The following is a 23,285-nucleotide window of genomic DNA, read 5'->3' on the forward strand; positions in this document are numbered from 1 at the left end:
CCTAGATATTATAAGGAGTTCCTGGAGCTCACTGAGAAAGGGAACACAAGGAGATCTGACTTACACATTAGAAAAACTACCTTGACTATTAAGTGGAGGTTAAATTGGAGAAGGGTAGGACTTGAGGCCGAACCAGGATGGTACCTGAGTGGAGAGTAGGTGGGCATATCTAAGAGATATTATATAGGTACAATGGAAATGACATATTTGGCTACCAATTGGATACATGACGTAATTTTGAAAGAGGACTCAAGGAAGTACTGAGGCTCCCAACCTGAGTGATGTGAAGGTAATGATGCCTTCAGAAGTAATTAGGAAGTTCAGAACAGGCAAAGTTTTAGGAATAAAAATAAGGACTATTTTGGTTGCATTGAGTTTGAGGTGCCTATGGGATATCTACTAAGAAATGTCTAATAGACAGCTGGAGGGATAAGATTAGAACTCAGAAGAGAGACAGGAGATCTGGGATTCTATTATATATAAATGATATCCGAACCGATGTCAACTAATAGAACACATTCAAACTAGAATAATCATAGTATCTTAAGGTGCAATGTTACACAGGGATGGAAAAAATTGTTTATTAAAAACGCCTGGATTCAAGAAGTTGTTGTGTAACAACAATTTCCTGAAAGACAACACTACAAATATACATATCAGAAATCATTAGATGCATTCAAAAGCAATGAATTCATACCACTACATAGCCATGTTAATTAAAAGATATGATGTACCCAAATGAAAAGCTCCAATCTGATCTATTTTAACAAGTTTTAGAGATAAGGAAAAGAAGAAGCCAAATGATTTGAGTTTAAATTTAACGAAGAAAAAAGAATTAATGCAAGAACAAAAGTAAAACCCCCAAAATGAGATTATTAAGGGCAGAACAGAGATTGGAAAGCTGGGAAACGAAGAATGATTGAAATGACAAAGAAAGCTGATAATTACTTTTCTTTTTAGACAATACAATTGATTAAAAAAAAAAAACTAACTAATTTAGTCAACGAGAGAAAAAGACCCTGCAGGTTGAATAAGGGAAGAATAAATAAATTCAGTATACATGAATAATATACATTCATTATAAATCAATAAAAAGCGACCACAATGCATGCAAAAGAAATTAAGAAAACAAGCAGGCATTAGCATTTCAGCTTTATGATAATAAATTGAAAGATTTAAAATAAATAGATGTACCTCTTCAGAAATAAAGTTATCAAATACACATTGGGAAATCATTAAGCTCAACAGATTTTTTTTTTTTTTGGAGGGGTTGGGAATGGTAAGTGAACAATGCTGCTAAAAGGCACAAAAACAAGGTGGATTGAAAGGTAATTTTCTGTCTCCAACATTGTCAAAGAAAGGAAAATGACTAAGATGCATCATAGTATCATGGGAAGAAGATGAGACTGAAATACTGGAGAGAGCTTAGCTGGAATTTCACTTCCAATAATTACTAGCCATGGGATCATGATCACCTTAAGCTGTTTCATCTTCACTTTGTTGCTTCGTCTGGAAAAATGAGGATACTAATAATACCTCTGGTACCTGCCTCACAATATTATGAGGATCAATAAGATGATAGTACAGATAAGGTATTTTGCAAATCTTCAATGGGCATGTACATTTAAGCAATTACTATTTGAGGGAAAGGTTATGCTATTTAGTATTCTTTCCAAAAAGCAAATGGATTCTAATTCATAAGCTTGGCAAATGTAAGTTTGAAAAAGAAATTTATAGACCAAGTTCATTAATGAATAGTGACTCAAAACTATAAAAAAGTATCAGCAGCATATAAATCCTACCTCCTGCAAAAACTTTTTGCCAGGTTTCTCAGCTGATAATAATTATTATTGTCAACAATTAATAATAATAATAGTTATAAATAACTTAGGTAGTGCCAAATTTAAGGTTTACAAAGTATTTTATAATATTGTATTTGATCCTCACAATGACCTATTCTACAGATGAGGAACTGAGCCTGAGAGAGATTAAGTGATTTATCCAGCATCACAGTGCTGGTAGGTGTCCAAGGCTAGATTTGAACTCATATTTTCCTGACTCCAGGTCCAGTGTTCTATTCACTATACAATCCAACTGCCTATTACCTTCTTCTCTTGGATTATGCTCAATTATCTTGTATATGCTTTATTTTCCCCACTAGAATGTAAGCTTCTCGAGGGTAGGGATCTTTTTTTGCTTCTCAATTTTATCTCTAGTATAGTTAACACAGTGCTTGGCACCTAGTCAGTACTTAATCAGTGTTTATTGAGTGATATAAAAAGAATTTTATTATAAAAGGAGGGATTTCCCCCTCTCCATTTCAAAGAAAGTTTGATATTGGAATAAAGATTATAGTAAAATATGTATAAAATATAAACTTTAAAATGTTATGATTATGTCAATATATTTGAAAAAGACCTTTGCCAAAAAAAAACCTATTTATGATTTATTTGAAAAAAAAAAAACCACTTAAAAAGCATAGAAACACTTCCTTAATTGATCAATAAATACATATGGCTTGAGTGCTTACTAGGTGCTAGACACTGTGCTAAGTATAAAAAGGATGCATCTGGAACTAAGAAATAACACTGCAGTGGAAAAACAAGAGAAACTCACTGAAGATCAGTATAAAGTTGGGTGATTGTTTTTGTCACCTTGATTTAATGGAGCTCTAGAAATATTCACTATAGAAACAAGAATTGAAAAAGAAATGAAAGGAAAAATCATTGTTAACGAAGAGGTTAACATAGCTCTAATTTTAGGTAATTTGATTGTGTTTCAAAAATATCCAAGGTGTTCAATAAAACAAACTAATTGAGATGATGAATGGTAGTTTATAAGATAAAAAATTATGAGTATTTTTATGTGACCCAAAGGGAAGAAATCATAGAAAAGCAATTTACAATTTAAAAAATTATACAAAATACTCAAAGGTTCCTATAAATAAAACTTTAAAGCCATTTGACAGATATAAAGAAGGAACTGAAGAAATAGGATGATGTCTCCCAAAGTTGGTTAGGATGACACAATTGTGCTAATATTTCTAAAATTAATTTATAGATTTATTACCATACCAGGACCAATTTCAATAACTAAGATTCTGTCAGAATGGTGCTAATGAATTTTAATTTATGCTTTTATATGTTCAATTCTTTTCTCATCAAGAGATTTTTCAAATAGGTTAGGGTGGAACTCTGATTACAAAACTTTTAATTTTTAAAAATTGCTTCTTCCAATTTGTGTTGATTTTGATAGTTGCTCTGATAGGTGGATAGTCTGATGTCGATGATTCTGAAATGTTTCCATTCCCATATTAGCTACATGTCATTTTTATGTATGTATTAGTTTCAGGGCTTTTTGGGGGGGGGATAGAAGTGGGGGGGGCAGTGGAGATTAAGTGACTTGCCCAGGGTCACACAACTAGTTAAAATTTGAACTCAGGTCCTCCTGAACTCCAGGATGGTGCTCCATCCACTGCAGTACCTCGCTGCCCCTCAGTTTCATATTTTGTATGTAATATTCTGCAAGGCTCTCCATATCCAATTTAATTATTTGCCATATTTAATCAATGAACATTTATTAAGAGATTGCTTATATGTCAGGCACTCTGCTAAATGTTTAAAGATACAAAGAAAGGCAAAAATCAAATCTCTCAGTTTCACTTAATGAATGAAGTTTTCCTATTGTGAGGATTCTAAAGGATATATCTGGATCACAGAATCTTTCATTTCCAGACAGCAGCTGTATTTTCTAATATATTTCTCCCTTTTCCCCAGTGTTCATCTCTGCATTATAGTTACTGAGTACTCAAATATATATTTATTTAACTTGGGAGTTTTAATTAATTTCTTCCAAAATTTAATTCTTCATCTTCTAGTACTTAAGCTGCAATTACCTTCCTAGTGTTATGTTTGTTTATGTACATTATAAGTAAAGGATTATAGGGATCAGAGATGCAGAATGAGAAAGGATCTTAGATGCCATTGAGTCCAAACTACTCATTTTAAAAATAGGAAAACTGAGGTCTAGAGAGGTTAAGTGAAGTGCATAGTGTCAAATAGCCATCAAGGGTCTGAATCAAAATTAGAATCCAGATCTTCTAAACTCCAAGTTCAGGATCCTATTTACTAGATTATTCCTATAATTTGATCTTTCTCCTATTCCCTATTTTTTTATTTTTTGGATGGGGGAGAAGTAGAGAGGTCTTTTTAAGTATCTATAAACCACTTTGCTACTTACCTAGGGCAGCTAGCTAGAACCAAATAGAGCTCTGGCTCTGGAGTGTCAGGAGGATCTGAGTTCAAATCCAGCCTTATATACTTTCTAGCTGTGTGACCCTTGACAAGTCATTAACCCTGTTTTCCTCAGTTTTCTCATCTGGAAAATGAGCTAGAAAAGAAAATGGCAAACCAGTCCAGGATTTCTGCCAAGAAAACCCCAAATGGTGCTGTGAAGAGCAATCATGACTAAAATGATCAAACAACACCGATATCATTTAGCTTCAACTTTCAGATGTCTTTTGTTTTCTTTTATAGGAAAAATGTTAATAGTGATGATAATACTTTCAGAGAGTAGTATACTGACTCAAGGGTCATTGAGCCAAGACCTCATATTTATAGTAAAATGTTTATAGGTGATCTAAAAGCTGTCCCCTTTATGATCCTATGCCCTCTTTCCATTATTTTGCCTCCATCAGTGGAGACGCAGGTGTGCAGACCCTTTAATCACACCTGGACTATTGAAATAGTCTTCTGGTTTGGCTCCCTGCCTCAACTCTTTCCTCACTTCAAACCATCCTTAATTCAGCTGCCAGAATGATCTTCTGATCATACTGTTATTTTTTAGCCATTTCAGTTGTGGCTAACTCTTAGTGACCCCATTTGGAGTTTTCTTGGCAATGATACTGGACTGCTTTGCCATTTCCTTCTCCAGCTTCAGACTATGTCAACAAAATTCTAGTTCTTCCCTATTTGGTCCTTTTGGATCAAATATAGAATGCTTCGTTTGTCCTTTTAAGCCCTTCAAAAACTGGCCATTTCCTACCTTTCCTATATTCTTACCCTATTTGACATGTATGATGAAGACACTGACCTTCCTCCCTCCCTCCCTCCCTCCCTTCTTTCCTTCCTCCCTCCCTTCTTTCCTTCCTTCCTTCTTTCTTTCTCTGACAACTTAACTTGTTAAACATCTGGTTTAAAGATGTTGAAGATAGACCATTTCTAGCATAAGTTACCAATCTTATATTTTCCTTTGTCTCATGGGTTGCCATGACCAAGGAATTAATCACCTAGTATCAAGCTTGTGGGCAGTGTGCCTTTTCATAATTATCTAGGCTGGTTCTCTGAAAGCAGACATAGCAGAGCACCGAGATAATGCTGCCATTCGTTCCAGCAAAATTGGACTGGCCAGAACTTAGTTTTAATGACATAGTCTTATTTCAGTGACCTAGCATCACCCCTGTGCCAGGTGTTGCTATCAAGGGCACCCTTGAAGAAAATATGAGACAGAACTGTCAGGCTCTCACAAATAAGATTCTACAGTACACTACATCTTTGCAGGTACACAATTGGCTGCAACGTGGAGAGAATACAAGATGTCACAGTGCCTATTATTTGTTGAATCTAAGAAATGCGATTGATTCAGTAGAGCAAAATGCAGCCTCAAAGACTCTCCTCTGACAAGGTGTCTCCCATGAATATGTTAAGACCATAAAATATTACTTGATAGATGCAACAACGAAAATCATTTTGTTTGACAGTCCTCTGATTATTCATATCAAACGAGGCATAAAACAGAGAGATGTATGCTCAGCAAAGGGGTTTGCCACTGTCATCTAGGATATCTCAATTTGGTAGAGTAAAAAAGCTTTACATATGGAAGAAATTGAAAAAAATAATGTTGATTTCAAAATAGAAAGAAGATAAAAATAAGAGTTTGTGTGATAGTGCCATTTAATCCAGGTAAAAAGAAGAGCAACATATTGGGAAAATCGCTGTAAATATATCTGATCAAAATATTTGCTATACAGAATTTGTAAGAAACTTCTAAATATGTCTAAGAGTAATAACCATTCTATATTATCCATACAGCTAAAAGATATTAATGGACAATTTTGGAAATGAGAAAAACAAATGTTAAATGATTAATGTTTACGTGCTATCAAGTAATTTAATTTTCCAAGAATTGAAAATTAAAAGAACTTGAAGTATTTGTTTTATATCCATCAATTTGGCCATTATAGTTAAAATGACAAACTTCAGTGTTGGCAGGGGGGTAAGAAATTGGATGCTTAATTATGCTGTTAGTAGAGCTGTGTATTAGCACAGTCATTTTGGACAGCGGCTTGGAAATGTATGTACACTAAATTATAAAACTAATAATACCTTTTGACCTTGCTTCAAGGATTATCCCTTAATGATGTTATTAGAAGGGAAAAAAATGACCTAAATGCACCAAAAACATAACTGCTTCAGTGGTAATAGGATAAAAGACTGAAAAAATAGCTATTTGTTCAATAATTGGAGGATAGTAAAGTGATGTGATGAAATATTATTGATTTATTAGGAGGTTGGACTACATGTCCTCTCATGTCTCTTCAGCCATAAACTTATGATTCCATTAAAATGATAGATTTGTGGAATATAACAAAGTGTAAAAATGAATACGAAATGATACAAAACAAAGGGAGCAAAATCTGAAGAACAGTGTTGAAACTTTGACTAAATAAAACAACCCCAAGCAAAATAGCATTTGTACATAGATGAAAAAGCAATTTGAGAGGGAAACTGAGTGAAATAAGTGTTAGAAATAGTGTGAATGAAGCCTAAGAGAAATTCACTAACAGAAGCCAAAATAGACTGGTCACATAGCAAGAGCAAGAGAGACTTTATGTTGGATGGTATCCCTGAAATGTCAAGAGAACATGTGGTATCAAAGTACCCCAGAGGCAAACTCATGTGAGAACATGTATGAAATTTCCACAGGATGGGCAGACATGTTTGGAATATCATCTACATCATTAGAAGGAATACCCACAATAATGGTATCTAATATACATGGAAATATTGGGATTTTTTAAAGTTAAAACTTACATTGTTTTAAATTTTATAAATTGTAATAAATTTTACAATTGTTTTCTTGGGTTGTTTCTTGGATTTATTGTGATTATTACCTAGTTTATAATTTTAAAAAGTTGGTATCAAAGAGAGCTTCAAGTCACTGGATTTCTGCTGGAGGTCTCTCTGTCAATAATAGAGTAGATGATATTTTTCGTACTTGCATTGCTATTAAACTGCTATCAAGATAAGCAAATGCAGGATCTGACTTTCACCAGTAAGATGATGCTGTTTGGTGACATGGAAGTGATAGAAAATGTAGGTAGCTGTGACCATGCTTTCTTAGAATTACTGATAACTATGGAAAGCAATACCTGCCATTATCTTTCATGTGCCCTAGGCTTTAGGAGCGTGGATATCAAACAGTGTGAATTTGTGATAGTTAGAAAGTTATTTCCTAAGACTTTTAAAAGGAAATGTCCATTTCAGAAGAACAAGATGCATTCAAGAACTCAATTTTTGCCATGACTTTAGAAGAATATCTTGAACAAATTCATATTTTAAAATCCATTTACAAAAAATGTAAACAAGGTTAGAGGGAGAAAGTAATGACAAACCATTCTGATTTCTTTACTAAGAAAACCCAAATGGGATCTTGAATAGTTGGAAATGACTGAATATCAGCAATAAACAAATAATTAGGGACAAAAAATATCTCATATGACCTGTCTACTGGAAGAGTTTCAAGCCAGCTGAGGTCCACTATGACCTAAAATTTGAAATAAATGCTAAAGATATCAAAACATGTATTGACAAATCAAATGCAATGGATGTTTCAGTCAATTTAGATAAATTCTTCCATGGGTGGAGGAAGTAATTGGAAGAAGAGAGAAGAGAAAAGAAGAGAAAAGAGAAGAGAAGAGAAGAGAAGAGAAGAGAAGAGAAGAGAAGAGAAGAGAAGAGAAGAGAAGAGAAGAGAAGAGAAGAAAGAAGAGGAGAAGAGAAAAGGAGAAGAGAGGAGGGGAAGAGAGGAGGGGAAGGGAAGTTGAAAAGATGACAAATTGCATTTCAAGTCTGAATAACTGGGAGGATTGTGGGTACCTTCAATAGTAATAAGGAAGTTAGGAAGAAGGGAGAAAGAGAGAATGTGGGTGAGGGAGAGGAATAATCCTATCACTAGGCTAGTTCATATAAGAAAATAGATGTACTCTGGAGGTATTGGCAACCTCCTACTCCCAGGAGAAGAGAAAAATCTTCCTCATCAGCCAGCCTACTTTGCCCTCAACAGGGACTCTTTCAGGTTATACAAGAAAGATCAAGGAATTTATCAGTATAATAGAATCAATAGAACAAAAGAGAGAAGAGAGAATTATCCAATTCCCACTTTGTTTCTGTTTTCTCTGCCAAGGAAAATAATCTTCAAATCAGGAAAAATAAAGCCAGAAAAAAATAACATTAAGATTGAAATACATATGAAGAGAAAATATAAGATAGTATGAGCTCTGTGAGGGCAATTTTTTTTTCCTTTGCCTCCTCAGTCACTGGCACAGAGTAAGTGCTTAATAGATGTGTGTTGATTGAAAAGGGATCATTTGTCTACCCTCAATGAATACAAATTAGCAAGTCAGATGATCTATATCCCAGACTTCTAGAATAACTTCCTAGATATGATAATTATGTGTCATTGTTTTGTTGTTTTACAAAGTTTATTGTCATATGCTATGACACAATAAACTTTGTCTGGATAATTGATCTTTGTATTTTTTAAATAATAAAAAAATCTAGAAAAAAGCATAGTTGTCACAACAATGGAGAGAAAGTAATCCATCAAGAACATATAAGAAATCATTAGGATGATATCCATTAGTTTGAAATATAAATTAAAAGGATTTTAAATAACAAAAATTAGAATTTTCAAAATTAAAACTGAAGAAGTTGATTTGGAAAATATAATTGTATAGAGTATTATGGATGAGTTATTGACAGATAGAATGTATAAAGAATGGACACTTGATGTTTTTAGAACTTCCTTGTGCAGGACTGGCCGATGGATGGACCTGAACAGACACTTACAAAGGAGAAAAACCAAACTAATCTCCTTGAAGTGATGCTTAGGTTTCCTAATAATAAGTCTAAATCAGAATAGACTTTATCCACTAGAATCACTAAATAGGGAAAGTCATACCATCTAATTTTGGCAGAGATCTTAGAGGGAAAATAAAACATTTTGAATGGTCATTCTGTCTAAACTTACTGAAAAGCAATATGATAATAGTCAATAAGTCAATATCTCATTATTGTATTGAGAAGCAACCTGTTATATAATAGGAAGAGAACTGAGCTCAGAGTCTCCCAACTCTACCTCTGACATATACCATGTCATGACTCTGGGCAAGTCACTTATTTCTCGGTACCTAAATTGGATCATTAAGATTTAAATAGTAGAGTAGGACTACTTTGATAGATGTTTACTCACTGGAAATTCTCTTTAATAATGAATTTGAAGGTCTGAAAAATCTTTGCAGATATCTTTTTGTGTCTTTCTATATCTTTATCTCACTTTTCTCTCTCTCTGCTCTCTGGCATTCTGCTACTTTCTCATCACACACACATGGAGGAGGAGGTATTTTCAATAAGTGTGAGTAGAACTTTTTCCCACTTTTGTGGGGAAAGATCTATTCTAATTAGGAGAAGGGAAAGTAGGGTGAAATGAGTTATCACTTTAAACAGATCTAGAAGGGGACAACAGGAAAAAAAAGAGCATTTTATTTGTTTATTTCTTGTTAATTCATTTGTTTTAGTCTTCTTAAAAGATAAAAGTTATGCTGTTTTGTATGTTTTATGATTATTTTTCTTGATGATTGTTGAGCATATTTTTAAAAAACAACGTGTGCTGAAATTGCTGATGTTTGAGAAATTATATCAAACAGGGATAATGCAGTAGGGCTAGAGATTGGCAAATATCTTCTTGATTTTTTAGTAATAGTTAGAAAGTTGCATAATTTAAACCATATTTTAATTGCTATATGAAAATTATTGAATGGATTATTAAAGGTATGGGTACTGAATCTCTAGAATGAGAGGAAGTGAACACTATGAGCCAGAATGAGATCTTTAAAAACAAATGATGTCTAACCAGTCTTATTTTCTCTTTTAACATAATTGTACAGCAATATGTGACTAAGCGGAGAGAAAGCTAATCTTCAACTCAGGAATCCATGTTTCCTTTCATTGATAAGCATTTATTAATTACTACTACATGTCAGCTATTGTGGTATGTGCTGAATATGGGTTTAATTCTCCCTTGACACAGAGAGGATTCTGTGTGACCCTGGCTAAATCACTTACCCTCTTAGTGTCTAAGACAACTCCATAATACTTCCAGTTAGAAACTAGGGAGCTGTTGGTGTTGTTTCCCCACTAGGAATTCTGTACATCAATGAATTCACAAGTTCAGAACCAAGATCAGGAAAATAGTGTAAGCATTATTTACCTGGATTTCAGTAAGATATTTGGAAAAATCTCTCAAGAGACCGTTGTGGACATAAGGTAGAGATGAGAATTCAATGATGATATTTAGATGGTGTAATAGATGCAACATCTAAGCTGGGCTAGATTTTTTTCCCTAAAAGGTAATGAAACCAAACTCATGACATTAATTGGTTTGGGTGTGTGAGGCTTAAACCAGTGTTGCTTCCTGGTCATCTAAGTTCCAGTTTTGGTAGACAGTTCAGTACAGATGTCCCTCCATAGTAAGTGTGGAAGCAGGGGAATTGTACCAAGCTGATCTGTACTGTATCCTTGCTAGATACCTTTTCACTATGATTGTTAAGTAAATTTCCTTTCCTTAAGGTTAGATGGTTTATGGGTCTCATTTTAGTCTAATTCCAAACCTGAACCACCGGATTGGCCTGAATTAGGCCTGACCCTAAATCTGTGGGTCCCAAACTGAACATCTAATTTGACCTAAAGTATGAACATGGAGACTAGTGTCAAAAGGAGTTCTTTAGGGATCTGTCCATGATCTATTCTTCTTAACAATTTAATCATTGTTATTTATCTTTCATTTTGGAAGATACCCATAATATCAGGGAAGTGATACTATGACATACAAGTGAATTGGAATTTCATTGTGCTGGTCACCAGCATCACTTTCTCCTCCAAACCCTTCTGAGTCTGGTGGCCAGATTTAGATCAGGACAACTGGAGGTAGCTTTGGATTCAATGGGACACCTTGGCCTTTTAAATGCTAAAATCTTTAACAGGCTTCATTTTGCTTGAGATAACAACCATTCAGTGATTAAGATTAGGGAAGGAAGGAAAGAAGGAAAGAAGGAAGGAAGGAAGGAAGGAAGGAAGGAAGGAAGGAAGGAAGGAAGGAAGGAAGGAGGAGGAAGGGAAGAAGGAGAGAGAGATATGGAGGGAGGGAGGAAAGAGAGAAGGAGAGAAGTATGGAGGGAGGAAGGGAGGAGTGTGGGAGGAAGGAAGGAAGAAAGGAAGTAAGGGGAAAGAAAAAAGAAAAAGAAGAGGAAAGACAAGGAAAGGCAAGGGAAAGAAAGACAAGGGAAGGCAAGGAAAGGGAAAGGAAGGGAAGAGAAGGGAAGGGAAGGAAAGGGAAAGGAAGGGAAGAGAAGGGAAGGGAAAGAAAGGGAAGGGAAGGGAAAGGAAGGGAAGAGAAGGATGGAGAGAGAGGAATGGAGGAAAGAAGGCAGCTGTGTTGCCTGAGCCTCAGTGGGGCAGCTATTTTAATCAGTGATTTAGATGAAGGTATAATCACCTTTCTTATCAAGTTATGGATAATAAAAAGATGAGAGAGTTGAGTGGAGGGACTTTTGCCTTTGTACTCCACAGTATCTAGAACAATTTATGGCATGCAACAAGTTAAGAAATGTTTATTTATTGATTAATTGACCCAGGGAAGAACTTCATAGGCAAACTTGCCTTTTAATAGGATGCTAAGCTAATGAAAGGTAGTCATCATTACTGAGGAAATTCTGGGGATTATGGAAAGCAGTGGGGGAGCTATGTCTTCTTCCCACCTCTGCTGTATCCCTCTTAAATATTTTCAACTCCTAAACATACAATCTGTCTTTTATCAGTTAGAGTGACCCGAGGTCACTGCTTAGAGAACCACTGTTACTGATGAAGGCTGTGTGAGCCCTCCTTTCCCTTGTCTTCACTCTGGGTTCAAGACTTCCTTGGGATGAAACTGTGATTGGGGTGGATTTTTTTCTTGCTTGACCTTGTTCTCTCATGTCTATTTTGGGAACTTTGTGTAGGTGGCTATGTGCCTGCATGAATGTTCAACAATTTATCAGAAGGGGCTGTAATGAAATCTGCCTATCCTGAACCTGCCTTTAATTATAATGAAGCAGTTAGGAAATAGCCACCACAGTTTATAAGTTTCTGTCTCCTATTTCTTCTACTATTTCCACTACCCTCTACTGAGAGGGCTTGGGCAGGTACCATCACCCTGGAGGATAAAAGCATTATTTTAATATTGTGGAAGCTAAAGGTATTGAAAGTCCAATTGTGGCCAGAGGCAAAATTAGGGAGTGGGGTAAGTATGATGCCTGGGAGCTCTACCCCAGAGCCATCCCTGGAAATCCTGGCACTTGGTGGCAATGGCTCTGAGGCAGACAGTCTGTCAGGGACACAATTATTCTGAGAAAGGGAGCCATTCTATCTCACTACAAAATACTAGGCTTGGCAGTAAGCAAACTTAGAAAACCTGCTTTTATAAGCTTTATTAAAGAAGAAATAGAAATATGTTAGCAGCCTTTCCCTAGACCTTAGCATTGGTTATTGCTCTCATTTGTGCCCTTTACTCCAGTTTGTGTCAAATCCCAAGGAGGTACCTGAGATCTGTCTATCCAGAACAAGGCTGCTAGTAGAATTGTAGAACTCACCTCTTTTGAGTCTATGGCTTAACAAGGCTCTTATATTATGAGAAAGTACTTTGTAAGCCTTAAAGTGATACATACTTGGCAGTTTTTATAATCTTAGAGCCTCAGAGCAATCCTCATGATTCCTTCTTGGTCAAAGATTGACACAGATAAGTAGATCTCCTTTCAAGACATCTTCATTCTCTAGCAAATACATAGATGAAATATATATCCTCTAGAGTTTGAAAATATTACACAAGAAAATAGCATAATATTTTTTGGGGAAAAAAAACTTTAACTTTAGAATCAGGGGCTCTGAGTTCAAGACCCATATTTAAAGCTTATCTTAAGCAGGTCATTTAGTCTCCAAATATTTCACTTTTCTGTAAAATGCAAGAGTTTGACACTAGGTCCCTTCTATTACTAGGTATATGATGCCAAAAGTTTGCTCCTATGATACTAAGTTGATTTGAGCCCAAATGCATAGATTTAATGGAGAAATTCTGGCTCACACAAAGCAATAGAGGGAAGTGCTATCAAACACTAAAGCTGAAGTTAGATGTTTCATTGAACAATAAACCATCCTTTCAACAGAGAATTAAGCATGCAAATGGACAAAACATATCACTGACGTAAGGGTCTGTCCCTCTGTTTTTCTAGGCTATTGTGGCTATGGGGTGGGAAGAAAAACTGATATTGGCCTATCCCACTTACATGTATACAGTTGTTTCTTTTCTCTGTCCTTGGAAGTCATTGTTTTCATGGATGAATGAATAGATAGATAGATAGATAGACAGACAGATGGATAAATAGACAGACATATAGTTACGTAAAGGAAACATTCATTGAGTATTTTCTATGAACTAATCAAGTGTTAAATGCTGAAAATTACAACTATGAAGGAAAAAATATATAAAGAATAACTGGAAGAGTAGTATTTTCATACCTAGAAACATAGTGTGGAAACTTAAGAGAAGAGATGTAAAGACCTGAATGCTATCAAGATAAGACCAGAACTGACCTAGCAGATCCAAAGAACCATGGGATGGTGTCCAGATTGTCTGTGGGAAGGAAATGGAGGTAAGAGTCTCAGAAGGGGAATGAGGCAGTAACATATGTTTATCATTTGTCAGAGGCAAAAAAGCAATAACTTCATGGAACTCCCTTAGTTCTCTTAGTATCTTTTACCCTTCAGATCCCCAATAGTTACGGCAAAAGGAATATTTCATTATATTTACTCTCTGCACAGAGGATCAAAACATCAGTTGCACAACATTTCCTGAGGAGAAAGTTTAAGGTATCAAGACATCCAGACTTAAATTCAATATTCTGCATGAGAAGACAATCAAGACATATATAGTTTGGATTTTCAAGGTCATCTATCCCAGATCAAATTATATTCCTGCTGAGGCAGGAAATGTTGGAGCATGGGATGAGAAAAAAATATATAAGACAGTTCCTGCTTTCAAGGATTTTAGAGTCTAAAGAGATCTAAAATCTAAAGTGAAAGAAGGACTAGTTTATGAAGTGATTTAGTGTTAAATTATGTAAAAAGATTAAAAATGTTAAAGGAGATGAGAAAAGGAAATGATGTTTCCAGGATAATAAGAACTATTGTCCTGTTACCCTAAGACCATCCAAGCCCTTTACCATCATTAGTTCATTGAAACTTCAGATCCTTCCTTCAAGTGCATCCCTCTGTCCATGGTACAACTTAGATTTTAGAAGGGTCTAGAAGCAGAGACCAATTGATAGATTATTTCAATGATTCAGGTGCAAAGACTTGAACTAAAGCAGAAGCTTTTCTAGTGGAGATGAGGGGATAGATACAAGCAAGTTGTGAAGTTAGAATGAATAAAACCAAACAAATGTTGGAAAAAGACAAGGGGAGCTGAGAGGGATCTCCAAGGATTGCTTCAATCTTCTGAACCGTGACCACTTCAAAGATGGCAGTGTGTTCAACACAAACTGGGCATCTTGGGAAATGGAAAGGTTTGGAAGGAAATGAGAGTAAATTGGGTTGTAATGTATTGACCTCAGTCTATAGAACATAAAGGTTAGATATTCAACAAAAAGTTAATGTGAAGAGATAAGGCCTCAGGAAAAAATGAAATCTGTGAATCATTTGCATCATGGAATATAATTGAGCCTATGAAAGATAATGAGATTAGGAAGGCAATATGGAGAAAGAAGAGATCCCATCATGAAGTCTTAAAGTTACATAGATTTCTTGGTTGAAAATGAAAAAGAAAATCCAGCAAAAATAGAATGGCTGTCAGATGCATAGGAAGAAAACCAAATAAATATGTTTCTGTAGATATCTGAACTTTAAGTCTTATCTTTTACTGAGAATATAAAACGTTGGTTCCTTGTGAAGGGAATTTGGAGTATTGTGGCAGTATGGGATCTGTGTGTGTGCATGTGTGATAGGAGTGGTTTAGGAACAGAGAGAAGAATTGTCCCTTTGTTATTAAAATCATGCCTTGTAGGTGGCTTCTTGTTGTTTACACAACAAGTTCACCTTCTAAAGATAGCTTTGTGGATTCCGGAAGATGGCTGGTGGAAAGGAGAGCAAATCTATGCAGGGAAACATATTGGTGTGAAGAGAAAAGGGGAAATATGAATGGGAGATGGAAGGAAGAAGAAAGACTTTTCTCAGTGGGAGAGAATCGTGTCTTTCCTCACCCCAGGTCTTGGGCAGATATCCTCTTCCCCATAGAGCTCTGCTGCCACCTCATTGATTTCCTTTTGACAAGGAGATGAGGCCTCTGAGTTAGGGAGAAGTGGAATCCTGCTGTTTCCATGGAAATCAGCCATGACCACGATTCTCCTATTGAATTAATGGAGGGGCGCTTCACACGTGTGCCTTAGAGGAAACACAAATATGCCTCCTGTAAAGGCAGCCAGGCTTGTTTCCCTCCCCTCGGGCCCCCTGAATAGAAAGAAGCCCTCATGGATCTGGCTCTGTGTGCCCTTCCTCCAACACATTAGCTGGTGAAGAGGATCACCAGGCAATCATATTGACCTGATCGACCTGTCCTATCTCGGAAGATGAAAATGGTAGCTGGGGAATGGGGCTGGAGGGAACCACAAGGGAATTGGCTTTTTAAAAAACCAAACAAATGTCAAAAAGAGATCCTTGAGTAGTGGGGATTTGTAGACAGAGTAAATGCAACTATATGACAGAATTTGTGGCCGTATCTGGTCTATTCTGGGGAGGGGGATGATGAGAGGATGGGAGGAATGATTGACTGATTAAGGAAAGGATTGAGAAGAGAATGGAAGGGAAAGGAAAGAAACGGGGAAGGGAAAGGAAAGAACAAACTCCTTCTACCAAGGCTGGTCAGCATTCAATCTGAAATTTGTAATCTCAGAGATTTTTCTGGTGTCCTGAAAGGTTAGTTCATTTGTCCAGGATCATACAGGTAGAAGGTATTAGAAACTTGTAATCTCAGAGATTTTTCTAATATCCTGAAAGGTTAGTTCATTTGTCCAGGGTCATACAACTAATAGATATTAGAATTTGTAATCTCATAGATTTTTCTGATATCCTGAAAGGTTATTTCATTTATTCAGAGTCACACAGCTAGTAAGTATTAGAAACATAATCTCAGAGATTTTTTCTGATATCCTGAAAAATTATTTCATTTATTCAGAGTCACACAGCTAGTAGATATTAAAAATTTGTAATCTCAGAGATTTTTCTGATATCCTGAAAGGTTATTTCATTTACCCAGAGTTACACAGCTAGTAAGTATTAGAAACATAATCTCAGAGATTTTTCTGATGACCTGAAAGGTTATCTCATTTACCCAGAGTCAAGCAACTAGTAGATATTAGAAACTTGTTATCTCAGAGATTTTTCTGATCACCTGAAAGGTTATTTCATTTATCCAAAGTCACACATCTAGTAGGTATGACATGAGCACTGAAAGTTTGTGTTCAGCCACTGTCAGGCCATCTCTTTCCTGACACATATTAATCAATCAGTTGAGAAGCATGATTGACAAGCAATCATTAAACTTTTGCTATGTGTGGAGCACTAGGACTGAAGGCAGAGAAAAATAAAAGAGAAGCAGTTTCTGTCCTCAAGGAGCTTGCATTCTATTGGAGGAAATAAAAAAAAAAAAATGCACGTTAGTGTAGCAAATAAACCTTTGGGGCCATCTCAGAGCATGAACCCAGAGCTCTTTTGGACAATCTTGAGAACTTCAAGGATATTGTACCACTTAGCTGCCCCAAGAAAACAGTTAAAGTACTTTACGCTGATTTAAAAAAAAAGCTTCCAATAAAAGGAGGCTTTGTCTAGGGCCTCCCAAATGGCAAGGAGCAACAACTATGATTTTAACCAAATACATCTATGCCAGGTCCTTTTCCATCTTCTTTGTATTTCCTATACTTTAACACATCTGGTAGTACTTAATAACTAACTATAACAGATTTCTGCTATCAGCAGTGGCAGAAATAGTTATTGAATTAGTTGAAGCAGTGGTCCAGGAGTGACAGAAGCAAATGACTGATGACAAGGAATAAATTAAAAAAGAAGGGAGACAGAGAGAAAAAACAGAGAGATAAAGAAAGAGAGGGGAAGGAAGAGAAAAAGAGAGGAACATAGGAAGGGGGTGAGAGAGAAGAAAAAAAGGAAAAGAGAAAGGCAACTGAACAAAAAGAATAATGAATCAGATTTAGGATTTGTAGGATTTTTCATCTTGGGAAGCATATGGACATTCAAAGTAGAGTATCAAGTGAAAATTTTGTTGGGAAAAAAATCAAGATTTTCTTGATAGCTCCTAAAGAATAGAAGCCATTGGCAGCAATTGTTAGGATCTCGGGTTCATTGTTCTGCTGAGAGATTAGTGAGGATTGAATGATATTTGGGATTCCTTGCTCTCCCTGCATCCAAGTCAGGGAAATGACTCCTCCTGGCCCCACACCCAAATGGATAATTTCTCTGAAAGTTCTGTGCTCTGTTATGAAAAGAACAGATATATATATACATACATATATATACATACACATATATATATAACAGATATACATATATGTATGTATATATATATATATATAGCAGAAAAGCTATTTATCCAACACCCTGTATCTTTTCATTCTTTTGTGTTTCTTAACCCCACCATTTTGTATTTTTTTATTCTTATTTACATAAGAAATTAGTGGCTACTGATGGGCTTCAAGAAATAGTTCAGTCTAAGAAAAGTAGGAGATACATCCAAGACCTACCAAGAGATATATGGGGTGAAGCTGAGTAATAATTTCTTGTCTCTGAGATCACAAACCTTTTCAATAACTGCTATTATTCATGAACCAGCTTGAAGCTGATTTTTAAGAAAGAAAGTAAATAAAGATTAATAGAATAATAAGCTTAAATGATTCAACAATCGCCTTTATCCCCCTATCCCTGTCAGTCATGTCTTGTCATATGGAAAGCCCCAATCAAAGAAGATCAATGATCAGAAGCCTTTTCTTTCATCAGACTCGATGCCCTCCGCTAATTCTGTTGGCATGAGCTAGGGGTGGGAAACATGACCCTCCAACCACTCAGATCTATCATGTCATCCTAAAGCTCCCAAAGTCCTTTTAGCATTGAGACACCATAATACAGGCAGAAAGATTTTCTATTTTCTTTTCTTTTTTTATCCTTTCAAACTCAAGCAACCTTTCCTATCTTGTCTATTCAATTTTATACAGAAGAACATGCTCAAGCTTTATTGAGAAATGATATTCACTGTGTGAGCTGGGCCCTTGCCTATAAACTCTGCTGCTAGAGAGACTGAAGCTAGTGAATCTCTTGAGTCTGGGCTTTCTATATGGTTAAAGCTTATCACCAAATATGGGTCAATATGGTGAGTGGGTAAAGAAGCTGCCCAATTAGAGACAAACCAGCCCAAATTGGACAAATGGGATAAGCTAAATCATCTGTGTTGATCAATATTGTGATCAGTCTGTAAAAAACTCCAAATCCCCAACCATCCCCCCCCAAAATAAAACAAACAACTCCAAATGGGGAGAAAATGTCATTGTAGAAACCTTGAACCTTAGGTCCCTCTACACTCATGTGAAAGCTAGAAAATACCTTTCCCCTCTCTACCCCAGGGGGGACAAAGAAACAAAACCCTCTTCTTTTCTTCTCTAGACACCATATCTCCCTTTTCATATTTAAGCGATTCCCTTGGTTTCCATTTTTAGAAGTTTACAGGAGAGTTCTGGGTATGTGCTCCTTGGAATGGCCTCTATAGGCTCATTCAGCCTCTCAACATTACTCTACATAACTTATAAATCAAAGAAATAGAAGGTGAGGGGTCGGCATTAGCAGCTGAGATACTGGAGAAAGATTTTATGAAGAAGGTGGGAAAAATTAGAGATAAGAAGGGAGAGTATTCTGGACATATGGGGAATACTTCCTGAATTAAATTGAGGCAGGACTCCAAACTAGTATCATCATGGACTAGTGCCAGGTTATTTTACAGGGACAGTGAATGTTTAGGAGGATGACAGGTAGAGAGGGGCCAATATATTGTCTCCTATGTCCCATTAATTCCAGATGTCAATTTCATCAGGTTATTGGGTCCTCTTAGGATATCTGAAAACCTGTTCCCTCTTCACTATCACCTTGGCAACATGCAGCCATAATGTCCATTTACACTGATGGATTATTTGCATGTCTCCTAGCATTTTCCTATATATAACAAAATCTTTACAAGAGATACTGAGCAAAGCTTGTCATTCCAGCAAAATTAAACTTTTTTTTTTCCCGAAACATCCTTATTTGTACTTGGGAACACATGGAGCAAAACAGGTGGAGTATAGGAGTGCAATTTTGTGCTAGATAGGAAAGGAAATGAATTCAGAAAGACATCCTTATACAAATGTAGAATTTTTAAAAAATCACTACTTCCTTTTTTGAATGGGGATTTTTAACCTTTGTGCATTTGTGTGTGAGAGAAAGAAGAGAAATGAGAGACAGAAAGAGACAGAGACACAGAGAGAAAGAAAGGAAGGAAGGAAGGAAAGAAAGGAAAGAAGGAAAGAAGGAAGGAAAGAAAGAAAGGAAGGAAGGAAAGAAGGAAGGAAGGAAGGAATAAATGAAAGGAAGGAAGGAAGAAAAAAGAAAGAAAGGAAGGAAAGAAGAAATGAAAGGAAGGAAGAAAGAAAGAAAAAAGAAAGAAAGGAAGGAAGAAAGAAAGAGAAAGAAAGAAAGAAAGAAAGAAAGAAAGAAAGAAAGAAAGAAAGAAAGAAAGAAAGAAAAAGAAAGAGAGAGAAAAAGAAAGAAAGAAAAAAGAAGGGAGGGAGGGAGGGAAGGAAGGAAGGAAGGAAGGAAGGAAGGAAGGAAGGAAGGAAGGAAGGAAGGAAGGAAGGAAGGAAGGAAGAAATATTAATAATTCTGATCCTCAGATAACATCAAGAATGAGAAACTGAGCTATGACAAAGAAACTTAGAGAGGTGACAGCTTTGGGCCTTTGGGACTCAATCAACAAGATAACTTTCTACCAATGATGGGAAATGGTACCTTTGGCCATAAATGATCTTTCACACCACTGACAAAATAGCATGCTCACATGTGTTATCAGGTTACTCTCCTGTAAAATTAGGATCCAAAGACTTTTCTATAACATTTTACTTGTTGAGAAGTAGATTTATTGACCTATAATTAGAAGAAATGCAGACCAATTGGGGAGAAAATTCTCCTTTATTAATTTCCCCAGAGTCTACTTTAAGTACTCACTATGTACCAGGTGCTGTGTTAAGAACTGCGATATAAGTACATGCAGGTAATCCAGTCACTATCTTCAAGCAGTTTACATGTTAATAGGAGAAGACAACATATATGGGGAGGATAAAGCCATTGAAAGAGATTCCTATTTGCTATATGGTTAGCAAACTGGAACCAGTGATGTAGTTTTTATACATGTTCCAAAGTTTCTATAAGATACTTTTATTACCCACAACTGTGAGTGTCCCCGAAACAGGTTCCCCAATATAAGGCATAAGGCAAACGGCAACAGCACTCTGGGCATGCTTGTGATAATTTGTAAAATGAGAGGGTTGGATTAGATCACTTTTTGGATTTCTTGCTAATCTAAATCTGTGAATCTATAAGCTAAATAAATGCCTGTCATCATGTCAGGAACTTTTCAATAAAAGTCAAAAAACATCCTCAATGATCTAATGTTCTACTGGAAGAAGCAAGAGCATCTAAGTGAACTAATATTCACCTGAAGGAAGCAAGAGCATCAACTTCTGTCGCTTCACAATTTTCAGTATTAGCAGAAATAGACTAGAAATTACCATATACCACTTAGCAAATGAGGCATGTGCCACAGTGGATGGGAGGTAAACAGAAATACCTGGCTTTACATGGTGCCTTTAACATTCATTGCATGCATGACCCTGGGTAGAGAAATTATTTAGTCTCATTAACTTTGTAATTATAATTATACTTAAATATATGTTTATATATTATATTATATATATATTTATAAGTGTTATTCTATATAATGTATGTTATATTATATTCAATATATGTTTATATATATTTTAAATAATGTGCAATATGTATTATATTTTATATTATATCATGTACATAATTTGTTATGTTATATAAATATAATTGTACTTCTTAGATGCCCTAATTTTTCCACTTGCTTCGGCTTTTAATGCCTCTGAAATTTCCTATATTTTGTATCTACTGTAGATTTGAACTATCTCTCCAGTAGAATATTAATTCTTTGAACACAGGAACAGTTTCCTTGTATATAGTGCTTACTATATAGTAAACACCTAATAAATTTTGAATTAAAACAAATTGGCATCTTTTAGCTAGCATAATCCATATTTAGATCATCAGCTAGCCATTCAGTGACGGAGACTTCAACACTGCCCCATTTAGTCTTCACTCAGTCTGTTCCCTACTGCTGTCTTCCTGGGGTTCATAGCAGGCAGAGAGACAAGACAGATGGATAGGAACATATGGAAGTAGTATCCATAATACCCTTGTAGGCTTGGACAGAGAACTTTAGGAACAATAGATCAAAGCCCAAGATTCCAGTACAGATACAACTCCAAGAGATTTCAATCCTTCCTAGGAAAACTTTTTTCTTTTTAAAGCAAGATTGAAGAAAAAATAAAATATAAAAGAATAATGAGACTGACACTTTGGAAGTCCCAATCCATCTTTGTAAGAAAGGGATTGTAGATTTCTTTTCTTTTGTAATTGAAAATTCTGAAGGCATTCCTCAAAATCGACTCCTACAAATATCATGTATATTAAAAAGGCAATTATGAGCTTGCTTTCTGAGAACAAAGAGTCTGCTACAATAGAAAGATCAGAAATGCTTCTGTTTGCACCCTCTTTCTTAGGGAATCAGAGACATCCCCATACATTCTAATCCATCCTCATGCTTATGAATTTTCATATTTGTAGAATTTTTACGGTGAGCTTTGAACTATCCTAGAAGCCACCAAATAGAAGCTATGGGTAGTGCCCTGAAGATATTCACCCATCCAGTCTGAAGGAACAGCTCGTAAGACAATTTTTGTCTTTTGTCAATAATATTCTTTCGAGAATGGGTACATTATAATTCATCTGCCACTCATTACTAACCACTACATAGTCACTCTTCCCCTCTTTTCACATGAATCAGTCTTTAATTTAGACCTGAAAGGCAGCTTAGAGCTCTTCTAGACCAACCTCTTCATTTTGATTATAAAGAAACTGAGGCTCAGGGATATAAAGTCACTAAGAACTGAAAATGGAGCCCAAGTCTTCTGACTTCAAATCTTTCTATTTTATCATCTTGGCAGTTGGCAAATCCTCATGAGGAATACATGGGAGTCATTCCATGAACATGTGCCCACAGTTTAAATGCCTTTTGATGATGGACCTTTTTTTTTTCCCAATCATCAGGAAGTAGCTTTCTTTTCTCCAAGGAGGCCTTTTCATTAGGTCTTGGATACTAGATATTTACTGATTAGAGCAGCTTTACACAGTTTGCCTGCTTACTAACAATCCTAAAATACTCCTAACTCATTCTCAAATCTGCTTCCAATTTTTAAAAAGATCTTATATCCTTTTCACAAAACATGCATTTAGAAACAGAACAAACTGTTTTTTTTTAAACAAAGATATAAAGTGATTTCCTAAAGTCTCCCCGATAATAAGGCAATGAATAAAAACCTTCAGAGGTTTGGGTGGCCCATTGTGACATCCAATATAGCACCATAGTGAATCCAGTCCTCACATCTTTGAATGTATTATAACACATGCTCTTGGACTGTGGAATCTCTAATAAAGTAAGTGAAAGAATATTGTGGAAGGGCAGGTAGATGTCAA

The sequence above is a fragment of the Sarcophilus harrisii genome, chromosome 5 (assembly GCF_902635505.1).
Source record: "Sarcophilus harrisii chromosome 5, mSarHar1.11, whole genome shotgun sequence".
NCBI lineage: Eukaryota > Metazoa > Chordata > Mammalia > Dasyuromorphia > Dasyuridae > Sarcophilus > Sarcophilus harrisii.